The sequence below is a fragment of the Arachis hypogaea genome, chromosome 10, assembly GCF_003086295.3.
Source record: "Arachis hypogaea cultivar Tifrunner chromosome 10, arahy.Tifrunner.gnm2.J5K5, whole genome shotgun sequence".
In the NCBI taxonomy this organism is placed as follows: Eukaryota; Viridiplantae; Streptophyta; class Magnoliopsida; order Fabales; family Fabaceae; genus Arachis; species Arachis hypogaea.
The window spans coordinates 2,115,668-2,129,127 of record NC_092045.1 but is presented as its reverse complement, the minus strand read 5'-3'; the positions used below and the strand labels follow the sequence as shown (position 1 = coordinate 2,129,127).

At 36.7% G+C, this 13,460-nt stretch overlaps 1 pseudogene; it reads right to left on the bottom strand.

Annotated features, from left to right (window-relative positions):
• Positions 1-1,694: 1,694 nt before the first annotated feature.
• LOC112718435 (isoflavone reductase homolog) lies at positions 1,695-2,355 on the bottom strand (annotated as a pseudogene).
• Positions 2,356-13,460: the final 11,105 nt, after the last annotated feature.

The following is a 13,460-nucleotide window of genomic DNA, read 5'->3' as shown; positions in this document are numbered from 1 at the left end:
AAACAAGAAAGGCCCAATGTGTGATACACTCATACTTAGGGCTCCGTTTGGTTGATGTATTTGATGAGACATAGACACAGAGATACAGACATTAAAGACATGCACATAAAATATTTGTGTTTATGTATTGTGTTTGGCAAAAATAAGAAACAAGACACATATATTTAAAAAAGACTGAATTACCCTTTATTCAACCATAAGTTTTACCATCATTACAATACACCTATTATCCCAAACAATGCATGCCATCACCATTAAATTTTTATTTCTTCTAATAATTTTTTATTTCTTCTAATACCATCTTAAATTATCATTTAAATATTAAATATATAATTATTCTTGAAAAAAATAGAAAATTAAAGTTCAGAATTTATCAAAGATTAATCAAAATTTAAATAAATAAAAAAATTAAATGTACAAATTTTTTTTGAAAAAAATAGAAAAGTAAATTTAGTTGTAGAATCTAAAAGAGAAAGAGAAAAAAAAAGATTTGGGAAGATAAGAAGACAAATTTTAAAAACTCAATAAGGGTAAAAGAGTAAAAAATTAGTGTCTCACAAGTTGTATCTCAGTGTCTCACCAAATTGGAGGTACACAAATTTAGTGTCTCCGTGTCCATCCGTGTCCTCCCGTGTCCTTCGAAAATCTGTGTCTCACCAAACCAAACAGCAGACATGTGTCACCGTGTACCACTGTGTCTATGTCTCAGTGTCTATGTCTCAGTAACCAAACGCTACCTAGGTGAATTAGTTCCCATCCTTATTGGTCTGCATTCTGGAGAACTCTCTAGGGTAGTGTTTGAAAGTTGAGACTAAAATTAGGAGTTAAACCCCAAAGTGGTTATAAAATTTACGAATTGCATTGATTTAATCTTTGATTTATCAATTGCATTGTTTATATCTTCGACTACATTGATCCCTCTCCACATCTCTAGTCAGTTTACCTGCCGCGGCAGTGACATGACAATGACATGCCACGCTAGCATATATAACGGCTAGCTGAGATGACAATTGAAACTATTTGACCCATTGTGGTCTCTCTACCTATTTTCAATTCTAACTTCAGCATCCCATCTCTATTGCTCTTCATCTTCTTCTTTTTGCTCAGGAACGTCCTCCTATTTTTTGTTGTTACTCTTTGAAACTGAAAGCAAAATCATGATTAGATGTGCGAGTCAAGGTCAAAGAATGATATGTGAAATTGCATTGTTTAGAATTAGAAAGATGAAACCCTTGGAACCTCAATTGGGAAGTTGTGGTTAATGGCCTTGAGAGCTTTTCATACTGCACTATTGCACTTAAATCCAGAACCAAATGCTATTTGTTATACTCTATCACCTTTCTTGACCCTTTTGTTGGCTTTTGTATAAGCCAATTCATGCCATGGAGATAGCTGCAAGTTTTTCTTCAACTCATCCAAAACGGCCCTGCCTTTTGCATGGATGCAAAAATATTCGAATGTAAGCTTGAAATCTAAAATATATGCTTTGATTTTCGTCTTTAAAAGTTTCTTGGCAACTAATGTTGTAAAGAATAGCAACTGCTCAGATGTTGAAAGCACAAGAGGGCTTAATGTGGTGATGTTGGTTTTCAAAGCATCCCCTACAATTGTCATAAGGTCTTTTCTCTTTTGATAATGTGACACCAACTTTGTCATTAGCATCATCTTCTTGTTTAATGCAGCTAAAGCTTTTGTCTTCACTGGCCTTGATCATGTGAACAGTGTGAAACAATTGGTATTTCGACGGTCTTCTTGCAAGAGAATGTTGTCGGGAGGTGCCTGAGGTAGAGAGTCTTGTTAAGGGTGTGGGGGTCATTGATGGTCTTTATAGTGTAGGTGGCGACATCGTCTTCATCGACGAAAACGGCCTTGAGTATGCCATCTCCGAAGAGGTGGACCTTTTCCCTGAGAGGCACGAAAGACTCCCATCTGAGACAGGCTGCCCGCAAAGTAGCCCGCAAATAAATTGGCGGAGGTGTATGTGAAAGGGATGTTTGCTTCTTCTATCGCCATCCTCACAACCATCTTGTCCTCAAATGTCACTCTTCCTGTCTCTAATGCTTCCCCCATCCTCGCTGGGTCCAGTCCAAACTCCGACAGCAAGAAGCGCTATGGACATACAAGACTAGACTATTAATTGATTGATGATGAAATTAAAAACTAAAATAAATTGAATGAAACCTTGACGTTGACGGCTTCCTTAATGGCATTAATGAAGTTGAGCTGCAAGCCAATGCTGTGGCGCCTGATATGGACACGAGAGATGGCATTGATGACAACATCCACCTTCTTGACAGCATCCACAATGCTCTAATGGTTGGAGAAGGATGTCTCTATAAGGTGGGCAACATCCAATCATGATTTTGCTTTCAGTTTCAAAGAGTAACAACAAAGAAGCTGTTGAAGAACGTTCCTGAGCAAAGAGAAGAAGATGAACAATGATAGAGATATGATGCTGAAATTAGGGTTGAAAATAGGCAAAAGGACCACAATGGGTCAAATAGTTCCAATTGCCACATCAGCTAGCCGTTATATACGCCAGCGTGGCATGTCAGTGCCATGTCATTGTCGGTGGCAGGTAAACTGGCCGGAGATATAGAGAGGGACCAACGTGATGCATTTTAATAAAGTCCGGGACATAAACAATGCAATTGGTAAATTAAGGATTAAATCAGTGCAATTTGTGAATATCAGGGTCCACTTTGAAGTTTAACTCCTAGAATTAGAGAAATGAAACATAATATTGAATTTGATAGCTAGAGATTATAACTAAAAATTTAGTTTTGCATACTGTATTTGATTTATGTATATTTTAACATAAATACAAATATATAAATATTGAAGATATAAATATAGTGACACAAATATTTTTTTCAATTTATTTAATAAGTAAGCACAAAATACAACAACAAATTAAGTCTTTATAAAATATCAATATTGTCCTTACCAATAAATACTATTATACCACCACTACCATTACTATTTTTTTCTGTCACTGTCTAAACAACCACCTTCATTTTTCTACCATAGTTAACAACTCTTGAACTAATAAAAAAATTAATCAAACAAAATAACCTAAGATATTTAACAAACATTAATCAAAATTCAGATAAATAAAATAAATTAAATTAAATATACAATATTATATATATATATATATATATATATATATATATATATATATATATATATATATATATATATATATAGTGTATATATAAAAGCAAAGAATGCTCCATCATCAAACGATTCTAGCCATTTGCCTTCAACAACACCAAGTTCTTTCTTCTATCTTCAGTTCAAAGATCCACTAGTAAGGCTAGTAACTATTGTTGTAACTTCGAGCTCAAATATGGCAAAAATGATGAAGTTATTGAACAAGAGAGACGGAGACAGAAGCAAGTCAAAAAAAAAAAAGAATAATGGTAGATCTGAAAGCTGATGACATTAGAGACAATGATAGATGCGACACAGAGCAGCAACAATGGAGGATTTGGACATAAACAAAGTTTGATGCAACAAGAAGTAAAAGAGGAAGAGAAATAGCCAAAGAAAAAGAAGAAAAAAGGTGAATAGACGAAGATGAAGAGGAGAAAGAAAACAAGATTTAGTTATATTGAAAGAGGAATAGATCAATATGAAGAAAAGAAAAATGGAGGTGAGGAGATGGAGGAATTGAGACTCCTTTAGAAAGATGAAGTGGGAGGGAATGTAGGAAGGATGGTAGTGTTAGAAATTTTATAAATTTAGCAAGGGTAAAATTGTCTAAAAAAAATAGTATAATATGTGTCCAGCTTTAAAAATTTTTGTGTCACCATTTTGAAGAGACACAAATTACATGTGTTTAGTGTGCAAGTGTGAGTAACCATGTCCTTTATAAATTTATGCCTTACAAAACAAACATTAGACATGTACTTTTATGCCTATGTCTATAACGAACATATGCATCAACCAAGCACTATCTCAAGACTTCCAAAAAATAGAAACACAAATGATTGAAATTTATAAAGATGGTGATTGAAATTTTTATAATATTTTTTTAATAAATAATCTCATTTAACTTTTCAAAATCTAAATCTATTCCTCAGTCACCATATTTATCTTAAACAAAACATGATAATGAGACATAATTAAGTTTAGTTTATTTTACAACAAACACAATACAGAAACTTAATTTAGTTTCTGTCTCTTAATTTCTGTCTCTCGGTCTCTGTCTCTTAGTCTCTATCTCTCAGTCTCTATATCCCAACCTTCTTTCCAAATGCAGCCTTAGTTTCGTTTGTTGTAACACTTAGGAGAGTATGTTTGAATTGATAATAGACATAGTTGAAAAAACCAGACTGACACAATGATGAGCGGATAATTTTTACGCTTTTTGGCATTGTTTTTATATAGTTTTTAGCAAGTTTAAGCTACTTTTAGGGATGTTTTCATTAGTTTTTATGTTAAATTCACATTTCTGGACTTTACTATGAGTTTGTGTGTTTTTCTGTGATTTCAGGTAAATTCTGGCTGAAATTGAGGGACTTGAGCAAAACTCTGAACAAGGCTGACAAAAGGACTGCTGATGCTGTTGGAATCTGACCTCCCTGCACTCGAAATGAATTTTCTGGAGCTACAGAACTCCAATTGGCGCGCTCTCAACGGCGTTGGAAAGTAGACATCCAGGGCTTTCCAGCAATATATAATAGTCCATACTTTATTCGAAGAATGACGACGTAACTTGGCGTTGAACGCCAAGTACACGCTGCTGTCTGGAGTTAAACGCCAGAAAAACGTCATGATCCGGAGTTGAACGCCCAAAACACGTCATAACTCGGAGTTCAACTCCAAGAAATGCCTCAGCTTGTGGATTAATCAAGCTCAGCCCAAGCATACACCAAGTGGGCCCCGGAAGTGGATTTAGGCATCAATCACTTACTCATGTAAACCCTAGGAGCTAGTCTAAGTATATATAGAACATTTATCTATTGTATTAGATGTCTTTTTGATCACGTTTCATCTTTGGTCTCAGTTTTATTTTATTCTTCATCTTAGGAGATCATTGATCACGTTTTAGGGGGGCTGGCCATTCGGCCATGCCTGAACCCTTTGCTTATGTATTTTCAACGGTGGAGTTTCTGCACACCACAGATTAAGGGTGTGGAGCTCTGCTGTACCTCAAGTATTAATGAAGTTCTATTTTCTTTTATTCAAATCTCTCTTATTCTTATTCCAAGATATTCATTCGTACCCAAGAACATGATGAATGTGATGATAAGTAACCCTCATTATCATTCTCACTTATGAACGCGCGTGATTGACAACCACTTCCGTTCTACATGCAACAGAGCTTGAATGTGTATCTCTTAGATTCCCAACAGAATCTTCGTGGTATAAGCTAGATAGATGGCGGCATTTATGAGGATCCGGAAAGTCTCACCTTGTCTGTGGTATTCCGAGTAGGATCCTGGGAATCCGGAAAGTCTAACCTTGTCTGTGGTATTCCGAGTAGGATTCCGGTAATGAATGACTGTGACGTGCTTCAAACTTGCAACCTGCTGGGCGTTAGTGACAGACGCAAAAGAATCAAGGAATTCTATTCCAGTAGGAGCGGGAACCAACCGGTGATTAGCCGTACTGTGACAGAGTGCGTGAGCATTAGTTTTCACTGCGAGGATGGGATGTAGCCATCAACCATGGGTGATGCCTCCAGACGATTAGCCGTGCGACTGACAACCGCATAGGATCATTTTCCCGAGAGGATTGAAAGTAGCCACAGCTGATGGTGAACCCCTATATAAAGCTTGCCATGGAAAGGAGTAAGAAGGATTGAGTAGAAGCAGTAGGAGAGCAGGCGTCCTTGAGCCATGCAGCATCTCCATTCGCTTATCTGAAATTCCCACCAATGAATCTGCATAAGTCTTCTATCCTTTTTACTATCTATTTTCTTATTTTTATTTTCGAAAACCCATAAACAAGTTTAATCTGCCTAACTGAGATTTACAAGGTGACCATAGCTTGCTTCATACCAACAATCTCTGTGGGATCGACCCTTACTCACGTAAGGTTTATTACTTGGACGACCCAGTACACTTGCTGGTTAGTTGAACGGAGTTGTGAATTTAACCAAGAGACACAATAGTTTTTGTGTATATGCCAAAGAGCCAATATTGATGATCACAATTTCGTCCACCAAGTTTTTGGCGCCGTTGCCGGGGATTGTTCGAGTATGGACAACTGACGGTTCATCTTGTTGCTCAGATTAGGTACTTTTCTTTTCAAAATCTTTTTCAAAAATTTTTCTTTTTATTTTTCGTTTTTCCAAACTATATTTTCGAAAAAAAATTAATAAAAATACAAAAAAATTAGAAAATCATAAAAATAAAAAATATTTTGTGTTTCTTGTTTGAGTCTTATGTTAATTTTTAAGTTTGGTGTCAATTGCATGCTTTTAAATTTTTTTTTTTGCATTTTTTCGAAAATCTCATTCATTCATAGTGTTCTTCATGATCTTCAAGTTGTTCTTGATAAGTCCTCTTGTTTGATCTTGATGTTTTCTTATTTTGTGTCTTTCCTTGTTTTTCTTGTGCACTTTTGCATTCATATTTTCCATGCATTAAAGATTTCTAAGTTTGGTGTCTTGCATGTTTTCTTTGCATCAAAAATTTTTCAAAATAATGTTCTTGATGTTCATCATGATCTTCAAAGTGTTCTTGGTGTTCATCTTGACATTCATAGTGTTCTTGCATGCATTAAGTGTTTTGATCCAAAATTTTCATGTTTTGGGTCATGTTTGTATTTTTCTCTCTCATTATTAAAAATTCAAAAAATCAAAAAAATATCTTTTCCTTATTTTTCTCATAAATTTCGAAAATTTGAGTTGACTTAGTCAAAAATTTTAAAAATTAGTTGTTTCTTACAAGTCAAGTCAAAATTTCAATTTTAAAAATCTTATCTTTTCAAAATCTTTTTCAAAAATCATATCTTTTTCATTTTTTATAATTTTCGAAAATTTCAAAAATCTTTTTCAAAATATTTTCAAAATCTTTTTCTTATCTTTTATATCTAATTTTCGAAAATTAACTAACAATTAATGTGATTGGTTCAAAAATTTGAAGTTTGTTACTTTCTTGTTAAGAAAGGTTCAATCTTTAAGTTCTAGAATCTTATCTTGTAGTTTCTTGTTAGTTGAGTTTTTTTAAAAAATTTAAATCTTTTTCAAAATATCTTTTTATTAAAATTTTTATCTTATCTTTTTATCTTTTATCTTATCTTTTTCAAAAATTTTATCTTTTTCAAAATTTGATTTCAAAATATCTTATCTAACTTCTTATCTTCTTATCTTTTTAAATTTTGATTTCAAATCTTTTTCAACCAACTAACTAACTCTTTGTTTGTTTCTTATCTTTTTCAAAACCACCTAACTACTTTTCCCTCTCTAATTTTCGAAAATTCTCCCTCTCTTTTTCAAAAAATTTCTTTTTGTTTTAAATTTTTAATTTTAGTTATATTTCATCTTTAATTTTCGAAAATACTAACCCCTTTTTCAAATTTTATTTTTGAAAATTTCTCTTCTCTTCTCTTATTCTATTTAATTAATTAATCACTAACACTTCTCTTCACCTCTCCTATCCTTACTCTTTAAACAGACTATTCATTTTTTTCTTCATTCTACCCCCTTCTTCTTCTACTAACATAAAGGAATCTCTATACTGTGACATAGAGGATTCCTCTTTCTTTTCTTGTTTTCTTCTCCTTCATATGAGCAGGAACAGGGAAAAAGGCACTCTTGTTGAAGTTGATCCAGAACCTGAAAGGACTCTGAAGAGAAAATTAAGAGAAGCTAAATTACAACAATCCAGAAACAACCTTTCAGAAATTTTCGAACAAGAGAAGGATATGGTAGCCGAAAATAATAATAATAATAATGCAAGGAGAATGCTTGGTGACTTCACAAAGCCAACGTCCAAGTTTGATGGAAGAAGCATCTCCATTCCTGCCATTGGAGCCAATAACTTTGAGCTTAAGCCTCAACTAGTTGCATTAATGCAACAAAACTGCAAGTTTTATGGACTTCCATCTGAAGATCCTTATCAGTTTTTAACTGAGTTCTTGCAGATCTGTGAGACTGTAAAGACGAATGGAGTTGATCCTGAAATCTACAGACTCATGCTTTTCCCTTTTGCTGTAAGAGACAGAGCTAGAATATGGTTGGATTCACAACCTAAGGATAGCCTGGACTCCTGGGATAAGCTGGTCACTGCCTTCTTGGATAAATTCTTTCCTCCTCAAAAGCTGAGCAAGCTGAGAGTGAATGTTCAAACCTTCAAACAAAAAGATGGTGAATCCCTCTATGAAACTTGGGAAAGATACAAGCAGCTGACCAAAAGATGTCCATCTGACATGTTTTCAGAATGGACCATGTTAGATATATTCTATTATGGTCTCTCTGAATTTTCGAAAATGTCATTGGACCATTCTGCAGGTGGATCTATTCACCTGAAGAAAACGCCTGAAGAGGCTCAAGAACTCATTGACATGGTTGCAAACAACCAGTTCATGTATACCTCTGAGAGGAATTCCGTGAATAATGGGATACCTCAGAAGAAAGGAGTTCTTGAAATTGATGCTCTGAATGCCATATTGGCTCAGAACAAAGTGTTGACTCAACAGGTCAACATGATCTCTCAAAATCTGAATGGACTGCAACATGCATCCAACAGCACTAGAGAGGCAGCTTCTGAAGAAGCTTATGATCCTGAGAACCCTGCCATGGCAGAGGTTAATTACATGGGTGAACCATATGGAAATACCTATAACCCATCATGGAGAAATCATCCAAATTCCTCCTGGAAGGATCAACAAAAGCCTCAACAAGGCTTTAACAATGGTGGACGCAATAGGCTGAACAATAGTAAGCCATATCCATCATCTTCTCAGCAACAGACAGAGAATTCTGAACAAAACACTTCTAATTTGGCCAATATAGTCTCTGATCTGTCAAAGGCCACTTTCAGTTTCATGAATGAAACCAGATCTTCCATTAGAAATTTGGAAGCACAAGTGGGCCAGCTGAGTAAGAAAGTTATTGAAACTCCTCCCAGTACTCTCCCAAGCAATACAGAAGAAATTCCAAAAGGAGAGTGCAAGGCCATTGATTTGATCAAAGTGGCCGAATGCACTAGGGAGGAGGAGGACGAAAATCCTAGTGAGGAAGACCCCCTGGGGCGTCCTTCAAGCAAGAAGGAGTTTCCTATTAAAGATCCTGAGGAATCTGAGACTCATACAGAGACCATAGAGATTCCATTAAATCTCCTTCTGCCATTCATGAGCTCTGAAGACTATTCTTCCTCTGAAGAGGATGAAGATGTGACTGGAGAGCAAGTTGCTCAATACTTAGGAGCTATCATGAGGCTGAATGCCAAGTTGTTTGGTAATGAGACTTGGGAAAGTGAACCTCCCCTGCTCATTAATGAACTAGATACTTGGATTCAGAGAACTCTACCTCAAAAGAAACAAGATCCTGGAAAGTTCTTAATACCTTGTACCATTGGCACCATGAGCTTTGAAAAAGCTCTATGTGATCTGGGGTCAGGGATAAATCTTATGCCACTCTCTGTAATGGAGAAGCTGGGGATCATTGAGGTGCAACCTGCCTTGTTCTCATTACAATTGGCAGATAAGTCAATAAGACAAGCTTATGGAATAGTAGAGGACGTGCTAGTAAAGGTTGAAGGCCTTTACATCCCTGCTGATTTCATAATCCTAGATACTAGGAAGGAAGATGATGAATGCATCATCCTAGGAAGACCTTTCCTAGCCATAGCAGGAGCTGTGATAGATGTCAACAGAGGTGAGTTAGTCCTTCAATTGAATGGGGACTACCTTGTGTTTAAGGCACATGGCCATCCCTCTGTGACAAAAGAGAGTAAGCATGAAGAGCTTCTCTCAGTTCAAGGTCAAGAAGAGCCCACACAGTCAAACTCTAAGTTTGGTGTTGTGAAGCCACAACCAAACTCTAAGTTTGGTGTTAAGATCCCATATCCAAACTCTAAGTTTGGTGTTGGGACCACACTAATTTGACCTGATCACTTTGTGGCTCCATGAGAGTCACTGTCAAGCTATTGACATTAAAGAAGTGCTTGTTGGGAGGCAACCCAATTTTATTTATCTAATTTTATTTTATTTTGTTTCTTTGTTATTTTTGTGTTTAATTAGGTACATGATCATGAGGAGTCACGAAAAAATCAAAAAAATTAAAAACAGAGTCAAAAACAGAAGAAAAAAATTGTTCACCCTGGAGGCAGCGCAGACTGGCGTTCAACGCCAGTAAGATGCATCTGGCTGGCGTTCAACGCTAGAACAGAGCACCATTTTGGCGCTGAACGCCAGAAACAAGCAACAACCTGGCGTTTAACGCCAGGATGTGCACACAGAGGACAAACTGGCGCTGAACGCCAGAAACAAGCATGAAACTGGCGTTCAACGCCAGAAACATGCATTACATGGGCGTTTAACGCCCAGAACATGCACCAATGGGCGTTTGAACGCCAGAATGATGCATGAAGGCAATTTACATGCCTATATGGTGAAGAAATGGTATTTCTTTTCACCTCAGGATCTGTGGACCCCACAGGATCCCCACCTACCTTTTCTTTTAATCCTAATCACACTCTCCTTATCTAAATCTCATTCCCACTCTTCCCCATGTCACTCTTCCCAAAAACCTTCACCAATCAACTCAATTCCTCTTCCCAATTACCCCATGCACCATTCACATCAACCTCCTCTTCCCCATAAACCCCACCTACCTCCATAAAATTCAAATTCAATTTCCCACCCATTCCCACCCAAAATGGCCGAATTCCCACCCTCCCTCTCCCTATAAATACCTCTCCTTTCTTCTTCATTTTCACACAACACAAACCCCTTCTTCTCTCATATAGCCGAACCCACCTCTCTCCTCCTCTACCAAATTCTCTTCTTCTTCTTTTACTTTTCTTTTCTTTTTTGCTCGAGGGCGAGCAAATTTTAAGTTTGGTGTGGTAAAAAGCCTAAGCTTTTTGTTTTTCATCACCATCAATGGCACCTAAGACCGGAGTATCCTCAAGAAAAGGAAAAGGGAAGGCAAAAGCTTCCACCTCCGAGTCATGGGAGAAGGAAAGATTCATCTCCAAAAGCCATCAAGACCACTTCTATGATGTTGTGGCAAAGAAGAAGGTGATCCCCGAGGTCCCTTTCAAGCTCAAAAAGAATGAGTATCCGGAAATCCGACATGAAATTCAAAGAAGAGGGTGGGAAGTCATAACCAACCCCATGCAACAAGTCGGAATATTGATGGTTCAAGAGTTCTATGCCAATGCATGGATCACTAGGAACCATGATCAAAGTATGAACCCGAATCCAAAGAACTATATCACAATGGTTCGGGGGAAATACTTAGATTTTAGTCCGAAAAATGTGAGGTTGGCGTTTCACCTATCCATGATGCAAGGTGATGAACGCCCCTACACAAGAAGGGTCAACTTTAATCAAAGGTTGAACCAAGTCCTAATGGACATATGTGTGGAAGGTGCCCAATGGAGAATAGACTCCAAAGGCAAACCAGTCCAACTAAGAAGACTGGACCTCAAGCCTGTAGCTAGAGGATGGTTGGAGTTCATCCAAAGATCTATCATTCCTACAAGCAACCGATCTGAAGTTACTGTGGATCGGGCCATCATGATTCATAGCATCATGATTGGAGAGGAAGTGGAAGTTCATGAAGTCATCTCCAATGAACTCTACAAAATAGCTGACAAGCCTTCACACATGGCACGGCTAGCCTTCCCTCACCTTATTTGCCATCTATGTTACTCAGCTGGAGTTATCATAGATGGAGATGTCTCCATTGAAGAAGACAAGCCCATCACCAAGAAAAGGATGGAGCAAACAAGAGAAGTTCCTCACGGCCCTCAAGAAGAACATGAGGAAGTTCATCATCAACAAATGCCTCAAGGAATGCACTTTCCTCCCAACAACTATTGGGAGCAACTCAATACCTCCTTAGAAGATTTGAGCCATAATGTTGAACAATTAAGGGTGGAACATCATGAGCACTCCATCATTCTCCAAGAAATAAGAGAAGATCAAAGAGCAATGAGGGAGGAGCAACAAAGGCAAGGAAGGGACATAGAAGAGTTGAAGAACATCATTGGTCCTTCAAGAAGAAGACGCCACTAAAGGTGGATTCATTCCTTGTTCTTTATTTCTTTATGTTTTCGGTTTTTAATTATTGTGTTTATCTATGTTTTGTGTCTCTACTTCATGATCATTAGTATGTAACCATGCCTTAAAGCTATGAATAAAATCCATTAGTCTTTCACTTATCTTAAATGAAAAATGTTTTAATTCAAAAGAACAAGAAGTACATAAATTTCGAAATTATTATTGAATTTAATTTAATTATATTGATGTGGTGGCAATAATTTTTGTTTTCTGAATGAATGCTTGAACAGTGCATATTTTTGATCTTGTTGTTTATGAGTGTTAAAATTGTTGGCTCTTGAAAGAATGATGAACAAAGAGAAATGTTATTGATGATCTGAAAAAAATCATGAAATTGATTCTTGAAGCAAGAAAAAGCAGTGAAAAAAAAATGACGAAAAAAAATAGAAAGAAAAAGCAAGCAGAAAAAGCCAATAGCCCTTAAAACCAAAAGGCAAGGGTAGCAAGGATCCAAGGCTTTGAGCATCAATGGATAGGAGGGCCCAAGGAAGTTAAATCCAGGCCTAAGCGGCTAAATCAAGCTGTCCCTAACCATGTGCTTGTGTCATGAAGATCCAAGTGAAAAGCTTGAGACTGAGTGGTTAAAGTCGTGATCCAAAAGAGTGTGCTTAAGAGCTCTGGACACCACTAACTGGGGACTTTAGCAAAGCTGAGTCACAATCTGAAAAGGTTCACCCAGTTATGTGTCTGTGGCATTTGTGTATCCGGTGGTAATACTGGAAGACAAAGTGCTTAGAGCCACGGCCAAGACTCATAAGTAGCTGTGTTCAAGAATCAACATACTTAACTAGGAGAGTCAATAACACTATCCGAAATTCTAAGTTCCTAGAGAAGCCAATCACTCTGAACTACAAAGGAAAAAGTGAGATGCCAAAACTGTTCAGAAGCAAAAAGCTACAAGTCCCGCTCATCTAATTAAATTAATATTCATTTGATATTCTGGAATTTATAGTATATTCTCTTCTTTTTATCCTATTTGATTTTCAGTTGCTTGGGGACAAGCAACAATTTAAGTTTGGTGTTGTGATGAGCGGATAATTTATACGCTTTTTGGCATTGTTTTTATATAGTTTTTAGCAAGTTTAAGCTACTTTTAGGGATGTTTTCATTAGTTTTTATGTTAAATTCACATTTCTAGACTAGTTTGTGTGTTTTTCTGTGATTTTAGGTAAATTCTGGCTGAAATTAAGGGACTTGAGCAAAACTCTGAA